The 18,639-nt window shown below is 36.0% G+C and overlaps 1 protein-coding gene across 3 annotated transcripts in view; it reads right to left on the reverse strand.

Annotated features, from left to right (window-relative positions):
* TLR3 (toll like receptor 3) overlaps positions 1–17,635 on the reverse strand; it is a 28,475-nt gene extending 10,840 nt beyond the window's left edge. Inside the window, exons 1-3 of one of the 3 annotated variants that reach the window (XM_025471740.3) lie at positions 17,502–17,635; positions 5,537–5,779; positions 4,067–4,173 (exon numbers count right to left, since the gene is read on the reverse strand). The gene's annotated coding sequence lies outside the window, so the exon portion shown is untranslated. Of the gene's footprint in view, positions 1–4,066; positions 4,174–4,416; positions 4,547–4,595; positions 4,729–5,536; positions 5,780–17,501 lie in introns of those variants that run through there. The other 2 variants (XM_025471739.3, XM_035700035.2) reach the window with 2 other exon arrangements.
* Positions 17,636–18,639: the final 1,004 nt, after the last annotated feature.

The following is an 18,639-nucleotide window of genomic DNA, read 5'->3' on the forward strand; positions in this document are numbered from 1 at the left end:
TTTTCAGCATTTCTAATGAAAAACCCTAGACAACAGCACAACTCACAGAATTTTACAGTGAACACGCTAGTGTTATCATATATCTACCCATCTATCCATCCTCTATCTACCAGTTCACCGAAGTATACTGCAACATCAGTACCTTTCCGTCTAAAGAGTGTGCATTGCTACCTCCAGTTCAGTATTTAAAAGTTTTTTTAATAGAGTTTTTCTTTTGATATAAAATTTGCATACACTGAAATGTACAAATCTTTGGTGTACATACAAAATTCTCTGATTTTTGACACATGTATACATCCGTGTAACCCATACCCTAAAGAGATCCCTCATCCCCTTCTGGTTCATTCTAATCCCTGTCTCCCAAAGACCATCATAACTCTGACTCTCTTCTACTATATTGTTAAGTGACTTATAACCTCCTATCAATGGAATCACATTCACTCTCTTAAATGAGGCTTCTTTCACTCAAGTGAACTTTTTGAAGTTCATCCGTGTTGCATATTGGGAGTTTTTTTTTAAACTAAATGGTATTCCATTGTATAAATATATTTTATCCAGGCTGATATTATTAGACACATGAATTGTGTGAAGTTTTTCACTAGTATGAATTAATTTACTATAAATATCTTTAGATATGTTTTTATGGACATATATATACTTGATTTCTTTGGGATAATTACTTGTGACTGGAATTGCTGGGTATTTGGTAAGATAGGATATAGTTACTTTTATAAGAAACTGCCAGATCTTTTAATGAAGTTTGTACCATTTTACATCTTTACCAACATTTGGTACTATTATTTTTCAGTCATCCTGGTGAGTGTGCTGTAATATCTCATTATGGTTTTAATTTTCATTTCCTTGCTGGCTAGTGATATTTAACTATTTTTTTTAAAGATTGTGTTTATTTATTCATGAGAGACACACAGAGAGAGGCAGAGACACAGGCAGAGGGAGAAGCAGGCTCCATGCAGGGAGCCTGATGGGACTCGATCCCAGGACCCAGGATCATGCCCTAGTCAAAGGCAGATGCTCAACCGCTGAGCCACCCAAGTGTCCCTATTTAACAATTTTTATTTGCTGATTATCCATTTGTATATCTTCCCTTATATATTTGAAGATTTCACTTATTTTTTAAATTAGGTTGTTTCTTATTTATTATTGCATTACAGGAATTTTTTATATACATATGTATTAGTCCATTGTCAGATTTATATTTGTGAGTGTTTTCTCCTATTTTGTGGCCTATCTACTCATTTTCTTAATGAGTGATTGTATCTTCAGAATCATGGTAAAGTCTAATTTATCATTTTTTAATTATTACTACTTTCTGTGTTCTGTCTAAGAAACTTAGCCTACTCCCAAATTGTTCTTTTTTAAAAAAAATAAAAGTATGGTTTTAGATGTTAGGTTAAGGCCTGTGGTCTCTCTGTAATAAAATTTTGTGTATGATGTGAAGGAGGAGTCAAGGTTCATTTTTTTTTCAGTTGCACATCCAGTTTGTCACTTTTTTTTCCTTTCCCCACTGGATTGCTTCAGGATCCTTCTTAAAAACCAAATAAATGTGGGTGGATTTAAGTGTGGGTCTATATCTGGGCTCTCAACTCTCCTACACAGAAATACCTGTCAGTTCTTAGGCCACCATCACATTGTTTTGATTACTATGGCTTTATAGTAAACATTGAAGTCAGAAGTGTAAATCCTCCCATTTGTTATTCTTTTCCTAGATTGCCTTTCCCATGCCATGGTTAATAGGAATTATCTGAAATAATTTTACTTATTTAATTCATTATTCCACCTGAGTGGAGTATAAAGCTATAATAGTAGAGGACGTGGTTGTTTTTACACTGTACTGCTTTGCCTGTATCTAGGAAAATGACTGGAACATAGCAAATATTGAATAAATACATGTTGAATGAATAGCTTTCCATGGGCAATTAATTAACTCAAGAAAAACTCTTATCTCTGTAAATAGTCACAACTTTATTTTGGTGGGATAGGTTCCTAATGTGATATTCTTTGGTATGATCATTTACTTAATTTCATTTTCAGATATTTAAAAAAATCAAATAGATTGTCAATGTATGGAGATAGATCAATAAAAATGATATTTAAATAATTTAAGTTTTTCCATAATTTCTAAAAGTCATGTCACAAGAAAAATTCCAGATAAGTTTTAAAGAATAAAGTCATTTTTGATGATTAATTGTAGGAAAATAGAGCCAGTGTATTTATAATTGTTCTAGTAGGCTTTTTAAAAATAGTAGTTTTACTTTTAATTCTAATCTAGTTCTCAGAAATAGAAAAAAAAGTCAGTTTCTTTATAATACTGGTACTGAGTATCATTAAAGCTAGATACAGTTTTTATATTTATAGGCTATGACAAACATCACCAGTGCAGGCCAGCTAGGATGCCCCTCACCAAATTGCTCAGGTACATGAAACATGTGGGGCTGGAAACGGTACATTCTGGAAATCTGGAACCAACTCCCCAAACCTCACCTCTCTGAGATCCTCCCAAATCTCTCTTCCCTGTACCATGAGTGCTTCTACTTTTCCTTACCAACTCAAACCTACAGTCCCTGCAATATATTCTCCTCCTTGTCTGGGGACATTTATCTCTTCTGGTAGGGCTATAAATAGAGATCAGAATTACTGAAAAGGACTAATCTCTTTACTAAGAATATCCCTGAAGGACTGTAAAACATTCCCAGATCTGAAAATATATTCATCACATGGAAAAGACGTACCAAATTACAGGCAGGGGGAGTGAAAAAGGAAAATCCACAGAGAGAATCTTATGAAATTTCAGGATTGTAGCCATTCACAAGAAAAAAGTCCCAAAACTTTCAAAGGAGAGCATACAATCAAATACTTCCAGAAGAAAAAGGTCCTGATTGATAGAAAACTTTCATCAGCAACCCTAGCCACTAGAAAGCAATAGTGATTAGCTTTCGAAATGATCAGGGGAGATAATTTTGATCCAAAAATTTCATTTCCAGCTGAACAGCTCAAGATAAGGAGAATATGCAAAGATTCAGGAAGTTTATAACTATGCAAACTGTATGAAAAAATTATTCTGGAATTTGCTTCAGTGAAACAAATGAAAATAGAGGATGAAATAGAAGGGAAAAAACTGCTATTGAGTGTGACGTAGTAGAAGCAAAGAAAGCTGAAAAGATGGAAAAATAGATATCGAGTGGGCCTTGCAATTTTACAAAGGTGCATAGAATTCCAAGTCTCTGTCCAAGTGGGAGATAATATTGTATCATGAGAAAGTCATGGAGTCTGGATCCAGGCTACTTAGAGCCAGCTACTATTTAGTTTGGCTTCTCCAGTTTGGTTTGAGCACTTCGCAATAATTTTTCCCCCTGAATGTATACAGATACAGTTAACCGCGGACACACAATCCTACTGTAAAAATGGGAGGTAACTTACTGAACCAGCATGGCCTGAGGCTGACTTGGATTTCGTCTGACTCGCCTGCATTTGCCAGTGTTACTTTCTCATCTTCCTGTACACCTAAATGCCTTTCTACTTGTCACCTTCTCCACTTTTCCTTTATGAGGTCAAAGAAAGCCACTTTGGTACTCCCAGGAACACTTGAAGTGTTTTCTCTTTTTTCAAGCACATGATCACAAAAGGCCAGCTCCTATCTCCTCTCCAGACAACAAAACTGAGGGAAGGAGATAAACTCTTTCAAGCTCACAAGGCTCTGTAGCTAATGTAAGACAAAGATATGATTTGTTTCAAAGGTTGTTACGAAATAATTTCCATGGATTTCCTAATGAGCTTTTCCAGGTACAGAACTCCACATAGGAAAAAAAAATTAATTACTGCATAAGATATTTCAGAATGTTAATTATAAATTCTTGCTATTATGTATATTCTGGGTTAGGATACACTTCTCTCTACACCTCTATCAGCTCTCTTCTATTCTCCTTGTTGATTCTGACTAGATTTCAAGCACCAGATCAAAGAAAGACCAAAGAATGCTAAAACCAACGTGCAGTCCCAGCTCGAGCTAACGAGGGATCCTCTCCTAGTAAGAATTTTAAAAATATACCTTCATTTGCTCTGATAACGGCTGACCATTCCTTTTTTTCATTAGTCCAAATCCAGTTATTTTCACCAGGGAAGAATGGAAGATTTCCTGCGATCTCGAAAGTGAAACTAAAAAAAGAAAAGGGAAAAAAACTTCAAGTTCTTGGATTCTAAGAAAGGCAAAGGGAAAAAAAAAAAACACAATATCAGCAAGAGAACTATTAAATTGCTTCTTAAAAATGTCTTGCTTTTTTTTCTTCAGGCAGTCCCTTAAAAGGGTCACAGATTTAGATTTAGTAACAGAGAAGTTGAAAAAGTGGAACCTCCCTTCTTGGTGTGGGCAGGGCTAGTGCTCCAGATGTTAGTAGATACCTGAGAGTGAATTCCTCTGTTTTTTTTTTTTTTTCCCAAAGGCTGTGCAAAACTGTCAGAACCTCCAGAGTGTGGTCAGAGTGACAGAAAAAAAAACCTCAATCCTTAATCAAAGCTAAGTACTTTCACTTCTCTTATCTTCTTAGCAACCCGGGAAGGTAAGTAATGCAGAAATTAACCTTTTGATCCAAGAAGACACCGAGTTCACAATAGAGGAATTGCTGGCTATGGCAAATCCAAAAGCCAGCCCTAATTCATGCCACTCCAGCTTCCACAGTCAGAGTCTGCTAGGGGGTAAACAGATCTGCACACAGAAGTCCAGATTCACCCGGTAGTTTTCAGTAAACTTTATTGACTAGTTAAAGGAATGTGCTTATCAGGAAACGAACACACTTCCCATTATTGATATCAGAGGATTTAATGTTACTAGCTATATTTTATATAGTAAAATATAACACTTAGAAGGAGCTGTAGAGATCACCTAATTTCAACTCCCTTGTTTGAGAAATGAGGAAACCTAGCATGGTGAAGGGTTTGCCTAAGAATATACCACAAGTTACCACAGTGCTTCACTACTCAGACAAGAAGAGTAATAAAACAGCCTGGAATATTTAAAACATGTCACTAGCTTGACTTGATTGCAGAACTGACAGCAAGAAATAGGTTTGTATCGTGATGCAACATGTCTTCCCTTGGGCCTCAGCTTAATTGGACCACATTGTGGTCACTGGGCTCATGGTCATGCTTTCCTGATTTTTCATTTGTCCTATCTATAATATAATACCATAAGCAAACCATTGTACTGAGTAAACAATTGTCTCCCACGTCTACCATTGTGATATGCAGTAAAACATGAACAGTATTCAAAAGTTTCTTCTCCATGAGCTCCTTGAAGCAGAACAGGGTATATTCTTTGTATTATGACTCTCTAGCCACTCTTCCATGGAAGGCTGGTACTTTGGCCTCCAAGGAACCAGGCTCCTCTTCAGTATTCAGACTTTTACATTATTTTTTCCCACATTGACTCTGGGTTTGGCCATGTGACTAGAGTTGGCCAATAGGATATTATTAAGCATGATGTAAGCCAAGACTTGATAAGCTTTTGCACATTGGCACTTACCATCTTTCTTTCTGAACTCAGCTGCTGTGTGGTTAGAAGCCCAACCCAGCCTTCTGCAAAGGCAACATGGAAGAGAACTGAAAGTCTGGTCAACAACTCCACTGAGCACCTAGAAGACAGCCAGCCTCAACTTGCTGTCCATATGAGTAAGTCATAATGGGAGTGGATCTTCTGATCCCAATTAAGTCACATGGGCAGGTGCCACATGGAGTAGAGATGAGTTGTCCCCAGGTCCTGCCAAAACTACAGGAGACGTAAACAAGTAAATAACTGGCATTGTTTTAAACCACAAAAAAAAAAAAAAAAAAAAAGACAAAAACAAAAAACAAAAAAAAAAACAACCTGAGTGGTATGTTATGCATCATACATGCATAGATAAATGAAAAACATTCCCTCTACAGTCCAACACACCCATCTTTTATGCTTTATGACTCCTTGTGTATATTAGGCTTTCCATAACGTTGATTGAACTAATGAATGGCTTTTTCCAAATGCTTTTTATCGATTAGTTCATAATGCAACAATCAGTTTACATAGAGATATTAATGTCCTCAATTCTTGCTAGTTTCTGAATACATCACAGGTCAGTTTCCCTCCACTGTAGATTCCTTAATCATGCATTAACTTATTTAGCTATTATGGCAGTAGGTGCTACAATGACAAGACTCATTTTTTTCCCTTTTTAAAAGAATTAAATCAAAGTTGTTTGTGATATATCTCCATAAATGTAAAATTACAAGTCCAATATTTTTTGGTATTTTGCAGTATGATAGATAAGCCAATCTCAGGATAAAAATGAAGCTGCATTATCCCCAGGGCAGACAAGATCTATAGCTTTCTAGAAGCCAAAATCCCTTAAATTTATTAAATTTTAGTGATTTTACTAAAATTTATAAATTTTATAGTTTCCTCCTTCAACTTGAGCAAGTACTTGTTAATGAAAATTGAGTAAGATGTATATGCAAAGAATCTGAAAGAATGGTTTGATAAAAACAGCAAATTTCAGAGTCCGGCAGCTATAAGCTGAATGTAATTGGTAACTTACTATTTGTATATTTATGGAACCAAAGACCCTCTGCCCTTCTCTGCCTGCTCCTAATAATAATTATTGATACATTAGACATTGTTTTTAAAGGGCAATTACAGCCTTTTTAATGCTAGGCAAAGAATTTTTTGATGATTGAATACAATGTATAATCACTAGGAAGTCTATTTATTTCATCATAGGATTTGTAAAGGAAGGCTTAATTATTGTTTTCATCATCAACAATATCTATAAAACTAGACTACTGAAGGCTATATGAGACAATGTTTACAATTTCTCATATAAATTAACTTAAACATGAAGATTGCATTGTTGTAATTTCTGACAACATATATACAAGTTGATATTGTGCAGAGAACAGACTATGTGAAAAAACAGGTTAATATCAGACAAAATAATTATACTATTGCCGGATCTGATGAGGTCCAAATAGAGAACTGGTTATTGAGGAATATTTAAACTTGGGTCAGCACTGAATATCCAATTGTCAGGGAGCTGCTGGTATTTGGGTATTTAAGAGTCAATATCATGCACAGGTTTAATTTAACATGGTTCTTAAGAATCTCCACAATAAATTGGACTAACCAATCTACTGGACTAACTAATCCCTGTGTTAACAGGAAGCCCAAGTAAGGGCATACCTTTTCATCATTAAAACTTCTCATGGGTTTGTAATGTGATTAATGTACTATGGACCTAGGTAAAGAGTTAAGTTTGCCTCAGAGCACTAGCTAGGTAGGCATTTTAAATCGTGCTCACTGGTCTCCCTTCATAGCCACCTTTGGAAACAGACATGATCCTACTCTGTACCATCTGAAATTTCTGCAGGCATTTCTCTCTCTCTCTCTCCTCTTTGGTATCTAAACTCTTTTTCTAATGTAAAAGTACAGTTCCTCTTACCAGTGTCATTTCCATGTCTGCTCAATGACTTCAGTTGTTTTAAATTAAGCTCATCCAGACAACTCAGCAAGAATTTTAACAAGAGAGGAAATAATGCTATGTTCTTCCTACTACTCTAACAAGTACTGAGCAAAATGAAACTTGAACTTCCCTTCTGAAAAAGAAACCAACATATGACACACAGAGCTTCTGGTTTAACCTAAACTTGCTTACTTATTTATTTAGTAATTTTTCAAGGTAGTTGAAAATGGTGATATCTTTCAGTCTCTTATAAACCTGTGAAATGCGTTAATACGAATAGGATTTCACTGTCCTTTACGGACAGTCCCATGGTATGGCTAAGGGCTCTTTAAACCGTATGCCTTGAACTTAATATTCATTTATTAAAATAAAAAATAAAATTCTAGACCCAAATTCACTATGATTCTACACTTTAAACATCTTAATTAAATTTGGTAAGCTGCTGTCCACCGGGCATCCAAAGAATGGAGTCATAAATGGCAGACAAAGCCAATCACACTTAACACAAGAAAGTTTAAAGTGTCAAAAGCAACTAATAACTTAGTATAATCATATTGAACTGGTCTTTGGTGAGAACTAATGCTCACAAAATTGGTCTCTATTTTATAATGCAAATTTTAAATCAACAGGGGAAGTTAAAAAGAAAGCCCAGAGTTGGAAAGGCTGGACACTTGCTTTTGACCACACTTCTTGATTTTTACCTAGGAGGAAGCTCAATCTGTTTCATGAGATGGTTTATAATAAGAATATGGGAACCAGTCCTTAAAAAGTATGAAGTAAAAGTGGAATAAAGGTGGGGCAAGGAAAAGTTTCCTATGATAAGGATATAGAGCTAAAATACATAAACCTAATAAAGTTCAGAAAACCTCAATACAGAGTTTGTAGGCTATATAAAATGCTAGTCTTATTCTTTTCTTTATCTAGAAATAAACCAATATAAGAGTTGAATACATACTTTAACAGCATCCAAAAAATGGTAACATTTCTTTTTTACCTGTATGTGTTTAAATTACCTGTATGTGTTTGTTCAAATTGCTACTTGGTTTCATATTCTTATAATTGATTTACTGTAAGAGGTTTCTGGGATATTACAGAAGTGGCTTTCATCTAAATGTATTGAAAATTTTTTGCCTAATATGTTTCCTTTTAATTTTTAATAATGATTGTTTTAACTACACAAAAGTTCATAACAGATGTGATATTTGCAAAATGTCAGACTATCATTTGTAAAATGACATTTGGAAAATGTTTTATCCTGTGAAAACATCAAAAACTAATAAACTGGCTGAACTAACCTTATAGCCAAAGATCAACAAGTGAATTCCCAATCAAGAAAAATTTACCTTAAAAATGATAGGAAATTTCGTGGAAATTTTACTCACCATTTCCCTACTCCCTCTTGGCTCAGCACAGTCTTCATATAGAAGATGCAGCAGCCAAAGTCCCAGCTATGGATTAAACTAACTGGCAATGTTCTACCCTTTCTGGAGGCTTCATAAAGGACTAGTAGTCTCATCTAACTTGAATCTCAGACTTAGGGAAAAGCAGTAGTCACTGTTTGTGAAAGCTTCAGGAAGATTACATATACAGAGGCACGTGAGGCAAAAGAGGACAGATGGGTACATATAACTGACCATCGAGGTCCCTGGGGAGAAGTTGGAATGGGATTCTTTGGGCTATTAAGACATTCAAAAATAGCCACGTATGTGGAAGAATTGAGAGAGTCACACACAAGCCCAGGCAAGAGGCATTCTCAGAAAAGACCTTAATGGACCTTAAGCTTTTATCTCAGGCTTATCCCTAAGCTTGGAACACACCAAGCCAGTTGATGAAGCAGTGCCTTAGCACAGAGCTGGTTTGCAAGGATTGGGACGGGTATCCAATTTTCAAGTAAAAAATCATAAGGCAAATAAAGAAATAAGAAATCATGGCCCATTCAAAGGAACAATATAAATCTCCAGACATTCTCCTTGAGAAAGCACAGACACTGGATTTACTAGACAAAGACTTTAAACCATCTTTCTTAAACATGCTCAAAATGCTAACGGGAGGGGAGGAGAGGAAGATTGTGGCACAGTAGGAGGAAGGCTGTGCCTCATCCAGCAAACACAACTAGATAACTATCACATCATCCTAAATACACCATGAATCAACCTAAAGACTGACAAAACTAACTCCATAACTAAAGGGAGAGAAGAGCTACACTGAAGAAGGTAGAAAATGCAGAGATGCAGTTTAGGGGGTAAACAGATCAGAGGTGCTGCAGAGGGGAGGAAGTGATGGTCAGAGAAGAATGAGAGAGAAAGGAACATACAGGAGAATGCACAAGGAGAATATGTTCCCAAAACTATTGTCTTGGGAAAGGAGAGGGGCTGAATTTCATGAGTTCTTGCAAACAACAGAGCTTAAAGCCTTAAGTTTTCAATGTCAGTGGGCTTGGCTTGGATGGAGCCCTGATGGCACTGCACTGCTCCTGGAGAGAAGGCAGACAAACAACCCAGGGGCATATGGCTTGGAAACAGTGAACTGAGAGACACCTGAGGCACACAAGAGGGAGATTATTCACTATTCTCAGAGTGCTTCCCTGAGAGGCAGCATTCACAGAGACCCAGCCCCAGGAACAAAGGAGGTGGCTGGTGCCAATCCCCTCCCCTGATCCCCAGCATAAACACAGATCCACATGACAGAAGCAGCTCAGTATGCCAACACTGGCTGCCTAACTTGGTTACACCAAGCTCCAACCCCCGGTGCTTTGGTAGAACTGCTCTTCTCAGGCAATCTTGTCTCATTATTCCCAGTGTGGCAGTCCTCTTCCCTAGAAGACTAGCACAAACCCCTATCCACACCACCTCTCCCAACCAGAGGGTTCTCAAGGTTTCAGTTCTGGTGGAGTTAGTGTCAGGACTCATTTAACAAGCAGACCAGAGTACATCTTGTTAAAACCAGCCAAGGACCAAACACTGCCCACTGTGGGCAAAGGTGAGCCTCTGTAGATGATTGCTCTGAATGATAGAGCAGCCAGCACACAATAGCAGAGTGCACACAACACACACTGAGACACTCCCTGAAGTGCCAGGCCCTGGGAACTACATGATTTCCTCTTAATAAGGCCATCATTTTCAGAAGCAGAAGACATAACTAACTTTTATAATACAGAGAATAAGGCGGAGACTGAATAAAATGCCAAGATGCAGGAATTTATCCCCAAGAAAGAACAAAATAAAGCCACTGCCAGAGATCTAAAAGAGACAGATAGAAGTAACGTGCAAGATAGAGAAGTTAAAGCAACAATTGTAAGGATACATCCTGGGCTTGAGAAAAGAATAGAAGACATCTTTTACCACAGAGATAAAAGAGTTAAAAAAATCAGTCATAAATGAAAAATGCAATAGATGAGATTAGAAACAGACTTAAAACAATGAAGAGCTGCCTGGAAGAAGCAGAGGAATGAATTTGTGAGATGGAAGACAAAATAATGGAAAATAATGAAGCTGAACAAAAGAAAGAATAATGGAACATGAAAATAGACTTAGGGAACTCAGTGATTCCATCAAATGTGATAACAATTGTATTATAGGAGTCTCAGAAGAAGTTACAAAAGGGGGAGAAATTTTATTTCATGAAATAATAGCAGAAAACTTCCCTAATTTTGGGAAGGAAACACACATCCAGAGAACTCCCATCAAAATCAACAAAAGCAGACCAATGACAAGACATATTGTAATTAAATTTGCAAAATATAATAATAAAGAAAAAAATCTTAAAAATAGCAACACAAAAGAAGACAGTAACATACAAGAGAAAAAAACCATAAGGTTAGCTGGAGATTTCTCAACAGAAACAAAGCAAGCCAGAAGGGAGTGGCATGATATATTCAAAGTGCTGAAAGGGAAAAACCTTCAGCCAAGAACACTATCATTTAGAATAGAAGGTGAAGTAAAGAGTTTCCCAGAGAAACAAAAACTAAAAGAATGTGTGACTAAACTAGCCCTGCAGGAAATATTAAAGGGAACTCATTGAGTGCAAAGCAGAGACCAAAAGTGGTAAAGACAAGAAAGGATCAGAGAAAAGCTCCAGAAACAACCACAAAACAAGTAGTAAAATTGCAATAAATAATATGTCAATAATTACTTTGAATGTAAATGGATTTAATGCTCCAATCAAAAGAGATAGGGTGTCAGAATGGATTAAAAAAAAAAAAAGACCTATCTATATGCTGCCTGCAAGAGACTAATTTTAGACCTAAAGGTACCTGCAGATTGAAAGTGAAGGGACAGAGAAACATATATTATGCAAATGGATCCCCAAAGAAAGTGGAAGTAGCAATATTTATATCAGATAAACTAGACTTTATTTTTCTTAAAGATTTTATTTATTCATGAGAGACACACAGAGAGAGAGGGACAGACACAGGCAAGGGAGAAGCAGGCTCCATGCAGGGACCCCGATGTGGGACTTGATCCCGGGCCTCCAAGATCACACCCTGGGCTGAAGGCGGCGCTAAACCACTGAGCCACCCCAGCTGCCCTAAACTAGGCTTTAAAACAAAGATTGTAAAAAGAGACAAAGAAGGGCATTATATAACCATAAAGAAGACAATCCAACAAGAACATATAACAATTGCGAATATTTATGCACCCAACTTAGAAGCACCTAAATATATAAAATAATAACAACATAAAGGAACTAATTAAGAATAATACCATAAGAGTAGGTCAAAGGACAGATCATTCAAACAGAAAATTAACAAGGAAACAATGGCTTTGGGTGACACACTGGACCAGATAGACTTAACAGATATATTCAGAACCTTCCATCCTATGATGGTAGACTACACATTCTTTTCAAGTGCAAATGGAACATTCTCCAGAACAGGTCACACATTAGGCCACAAAACAGGCCTCGACAGTTACAAAAAGACTGAAGCCATACTGTGCACCATTTTTGACCACAGAACTATGAAACTAGAAATAAATCACAAGAAAAATATGGGAAAGAGCACAAATAAATGAGGACTAAACAACATGCTACTAAACAATGAATGGGTCAACCAGGAAATCAAAGAAGAAATTTAAAAATACATGGAAACAACTGAAAATGAAAACAGAACAGTCCAAAGCCTTTGGGATGAAGCAAAAGTGTTCCTAAGAGAGAAGTATATGGTAATACAGGCCGACCTCAGAAGCAAAAACAAAAAAAAATCTCAAATGAACAACCTAGCCATACACCTAAAGCAGCTGGAAAAAGAGCAATAAATGAAGCCCAAACCCAGTGGAATAAATGAAATAATAAAGAGTAAAGCAGAAATAAAAGATATAGAAATCAAAATCAGACAAACAAACAAAAACAATAGAACAGATCAATGAAACCAGGAGCTGCTTCTAAAGTAACAAAATGATAAACCTTTAGCCCGACTCATCAAAAGAGAAACGATCCAAATAAATAAGATCACAAATGAGAGAGGAGGAGCTACAACCAACACCACAGGAATGCAAATATCAATAAGATATTATGAAAAACTATGCCAAAAAATTGGACAACCTGGAAGAAATGGACAAATTTCTAGACACATATAAACACCAAAACTGAAACAGAAATAAATATAAAACTTGGACAAACTGATAATCAGCAAAGAAATGGAATCAGTAATCAAGAAACTCCCAACAAACAAAAGTCCAGAACCTAATGCCTTCACAGGCGAATTCTAACAAACATTTAAAGAATTTAAATTAAAGAGTCAATATTTTTTCTTCTCAAACTGTTTTAAAAAATAGAAAAGGAAGGAAAACTTCCAAATTCATTCTATGGGGCCAGCATTACTCTGACATCAAAACCAGATAGAGCCTCCACTAAAAAAGAGAACTGCAAGCCAAAATCCCTGATGAATATGGGGTGCAAAAATTCTCAATAAAATACTGCAAACCAGATATATTTAAAAAAAAATCATTCACCACAATCAAGTGGAATTTCTTCCTGGGTTGCAAGGTGATTCAATATTTGCAAATCAATCAATGTGACACACCACATTAATAAAAGAAAGGATTAGAGCCATATGATCATTTCAATAGATGTAGAAAAAGCATTTAAGGAAGTATGACATCCATTCATGATAAAACCCCTCAACACAGTAGGTTTAGAGGGAATATACCTCAATATTATAAAGTCCATATATGAAAATCCCAGAGCTAATATCATCCTCAATGGGGAAAAACAGAGAGCTTTTCTTCTATAGTGAGGAACAAGATAGGGATGTCTACTTTTAGCACTTTTTTTCAACATAGTACTGGAAGTCCTCACCACAGCAATCAGACAAGAAAAAGAAATAAAAGGCATCCAGATGAGCAAGGAAGCAGTGAAACTTTCACTTTTTACAGATGATATGATACTATATATAGGAAACCTGAACAAATTCATCAAAAAACACCTCTGCTAGAATCAGAGAAAACACCTCTGCTAGAATCAACCTCACTAAATGAATTCAGTGAAGTTGCAGAATACAAAATCAATGTACAGAAATCTGTTACATTTCTAGGGGCACCTGGGTGGCACAGTCAGTTAAGTGTCCAACTCTTGGTTTTTGCTCAGGTTGTGATCTTGAACTTGTGGGATTGAGCCCCATATTGGGCTCTGCACTCAGCTTGAGTCTGAGTCTGAGTTTCAGTCCCCCTGCTCCCCAGATTAAAATTCAGTGAGACTTCAGCGAATCTTTTTTAATATCGTTGTCTCTGACTACTCTGGCTCAGTGGCAATTATATACTCACTAACATAGATTTGTAATTATTTTATACTTTTGTCTTTTAAATTCTCCAAAAAAAAAAAATGCCAATATCTTCTCCCATTCTGTAGAGTGCCTTTTAGTTTTGTCGATTGTCTCCTTGGCTGTGGAGAAGCTTTATATAGGTTATATAGTTTACTTTTTATAATTTACTTTTGTTTCCCTTGCCTCTGGAGACATATCTAGAAAGAAGTTCCCTAAAGGCTGATATCAGAGAAGTTACTGCCTGTGTCTTTCACTAGGATTTTATGGTTTCAGGTCTCACATTTAGGTTTTTAGTCCATTTTGGATTTATTTTTGTGTATGGTATAAGAAAGTGGTCCGGTTTCATTTTTTGCATGTTGCTGTCCAGTTTTCCAACACCATTTGTTGAAAAGACTATCATTTTCCCATTGAATATTCTTTCCTGCTTTGTTGAAGATTAATTGATCATACAGTTTGGGTTCATTTCTGGGTTTTCTATTCTGTTCTCTTGATGTATGTGTTGATTTTTGGGCTAGGACTATAGTGTTTTGATGACTATAGTTTTGTAATATAGCTTGAAGTCCAGAATTGTGACACCTCCTGCTTTTCTTTTCTTTTTCAAGGTTTCTTTGGCTATTCAGGGTCTTTTGTGGTTCCATGCAAATTTTAGAATTATTTGTTCTACACCTGTGAAAAATGTGTTGGTGTTTTGATAAGGATTGCATTAAATGTGGAGATTGCTTTGGGTAGTATAGATCTAACAATATTTCTTCTTCCAATCCATGAGCATGGAATGTCTTTCCATTTCTTTGCACCCTCTTCAATTTCTTTCATCATAAAGAATATAACTATAAAATTACATAAAATAAAATGAGAAGGGAATAAAAAATATGTTATTATAAAAATCAACTAAACACAAAAGAATGCAGTAATGGAGGAAATGAAGTATGAAGAAGCTACAAGGCATACAGAAAACAAACAACAAAATGGCACAAGTTAGTCCTTCCTTAACAGTAGTTTCGTTAGTTGTATATATTCAATTCCCAAGTCAAAAGGCATAGATTGGCAGAATGGATTAAAAAAGCATAATCTAACTATATGCTAGTTACAGGAAATTCACTTTAAATCTAAAGACACAAATACTATGAAAGTGAAAGAATGGAAAGATATATTTCATATCAAATAATAACGGAAAGAGGGTTGAGATGTTTTTACTAATATCAGACAAAATTGACTTTAAATCAAAAACTGTTATGATATGAAGAATATTATATTTTGATAAAAGTGTCCACCAAGAACCTATGAAGAATTTTAAATATATATCCACCAAACATGAGAGCTTCAAAATATGAAGCAAACATTGGCAGACTTGAAGGGACAAATAGATAGTATACAATAATGGTTAAAGACTTCAATACTCACTTTCAATAACTGATAAGGCAACCAGACAGAAGATCCATAAGGAAATAGTGAATTTGAACAATACTGTGAACCAATTAGATCTAACAGGCATATACAGAACCCTCCACCCAACAAAAGCATAATACATTTTTTTCAAGTCACCTGGAACACTTTCCAGGATAGACCATATGTAAGGCCCCAAGACAAATCTTAATAAACTGAAAGAGACTGAAATCATACAAAATATCTTTTCTGACCACAATTGAATGAAATTAGAAATCAATAACAAAAGAAAACTGGGAATTATATATAGAAATTAACACACTCCTAGAGCAATCAATTGGTCAGATAAGAAATCAAAAGGAAAATAAGGAAATATCTTGAGACAAATAAAAATGAAAACACAACATACCAAAAGATATGAGATATAGTAAAAGAAGTGCTATGCAAATTTATAGTAACACTTACACTAAGGAAGAAGAAAGTTCTCAAATCAAAGTCTAACTTTACACTTTAAGGAACTAGAAAAAGAAGACCAAGTTAAACCCACAGCTAGGAAAAGGAAGGAAATTATAAAGATTAGAGTGGAGATAAATGAAATAGAGAATAAGAAAACAATCAATAAAATTCAATGAAACCAACAGTTGGGTCTTTGAAAAGATAAAAAAAAATTGGCAAACCTTTAGCCACACTGATTAAGAAAAAAAATACTCAAATTATTAAAATCAGAAATGAAAGTGGGGACATCACTACCAACTTCACAAAAATGAAACAAATCATAACAGAATATTATGAATAACTGCACACTAATCAAATTGGATAACACGATGAAATGGCCAAATTCCTAGAAACACAACCATCAAGACAGAATCATAAAGAAATAGAAATAAATAGACCTATGAATGGTAATAAGGATTTAATCAGTACTCAAAAACCTCTCAACAAAATAAAAATCTCTGTACCAGATGGCATCACTAAGGAATTCTACCAAATTTTAAAGAATTAACTCCAATCTGGGCATTAATGAGGGCACATGATGTGATGAACACGGTGTTATACACAACTGATGAATGATTGAAAACTATATCTGAAACTAATGGTGTACTCTATGTTGGCAAATTGAATTTAAGGGGAAAAAAGGGAAAAAAAGAAAATCAACATCGATTACAAAAAAAGAAAAAAAAAAAAAGGAAGAATTAACACCAATCCTAATCAAGCTCTTCCAAAAAAATTAAAGAGGAGAGAGCACTTCAACTCATTAACTGAGGCCAGCATTACTCTTGATACCAAAGTCAGATGAAGACACTATAAGAAAACTACGTGCCAAAATCCCTCATGAATATCGATGCAAAAATCTTCAATAAAATACTAGCAAACTGAAGTCAATAGCATATTAAAAGTATGATCCACCATGACCTAGTAGGATTTATTCTTAGAATTCGAGAATCGCTCAACATACAGAAATCAAATAATGTAACAGATCACATTAGCAGACTGAAAGGAGAAAATCATACGATCATCTCCACTGTTGCAGGAAAAAGCATTTAACAAAACTAAACACATTTTCAAGATAAAACACTCAACTGTTTTATAAGATTTAAGGATTCTTTTGAGGGGCATCTGGGTGACAGTCACTTAAGCATCTGGTTCTTGGTTCCAGTTCAAGTCTTGATCTCAGGGTTGTCAGATTGTGCCCCAGGTTGGGCTCCTTGCTCAGCACAGAGTCTGCTTCTAACTCTCTCTCCCTCTCCTTCCCACTCTTTTTTCCTCTCTATAATAAGTACATCTTAAAAAAATCCTTTGATGACAAGAGACAACACAATGACACTCAGAGGAAAGCTAAACTCTTTGTAACTTACAGCTCTAGATGAGAGAAAGTTTCCAGACCTTGCCACCACAAAGGATTACCTCAAAACAGCATACAGGAGCTGTAGTTGGCAGCTTATGTGTGGCAAGCTGAGTGTGGCTAGCTAGGATTTGCAGGCTCCCTCTGGATGACTAATTTGAGTAATTTCAGTGGGCTCTAGTGTATAGGGCCTTTCTCTAGTGGTCTGGGACCTGCCCCCAGAGCAGTTTGTATGGGTATAGAGTGGCCTAGAGTGTGAGAACCTGATAAAGGAAGTGAGTGAGTTATCAAAAGAGCAGAAAAGAGAAAAAGGAGAAGTATAAGTCTTTGCAGGCCCTCCCACAACTGAGTTCCTCATTTATGTGGTATTAGCCAGATCTGAAATTTCTGGGGCTTCTAACGATATTTTGGTGGAGCTGAAAAGTGGGTTAAAAGAATGAATTATATTTTTTCGTAAAAATAATATCTTGATGTTTTTCTTAGGTCAAGCTGAGAGGTCTAGCAGTTATATTGTTGGAGGATATAAGTTAATTGTTTAGTAAGGTGTATGTATATAAAGGTTAATAGTACTTGGTCATAACCAGGGAGAAGGGGTGGTTGTGGGGGACATGATCAGAGTACACAGTGGGGAATTGTGATGGAAAATTGAAGTAAGGGAATAAGAGAAGGCACTGGAAAGTGAACGGTTCTTTCTTCAAAGAGTTAGGGGCTGGAATAATCATTGTCATTAATTTTTAGGATGGCACAGATAGTTAGCAACCTCTATGTGATTTCCCTTGAGGCAAAGGAGTATAGGGGTTTTGACCAAGAGCAAGGTATATACAAGATTCATGGACTAAGCAGACAGTAAGCTCAGGAAGTATAGTATAATCTCTAATATCAAAGAAAGAAAAGCTATAAATGTCCCACGTCCAATTTGTTAGTACCTTAGGAGAGGCAGCCTCTGGGCATTACTAAGGTCGTGGTCTGAGAATCAGGAATGACGTTATCTCTGATGAAAAAAGCAATGTCATTTTTAGCAGTAAGTCCTGGACCAGGGTAATGTTTTCTGTGTTGTGAGACTGGGATAGCCTTCTCAAGGGATACCCACTGGGGTTGATGTGGGTCATGATTTGTGATCATATGGCCAAACTACTACAAGATTTAACCCT

Source organism: Canis lupus, chromosome 16 (assembly GCF_003254725.2).
Source record: "Canis lupus dingo isolate Sandy chromosome 16, ASM325472v2, whole genome shotgun sequence".
NCBI lineage: Eukaryota > Metazoa > Chordata > Mammalia > Carnivora > Canidae > Canis > Canis lupus.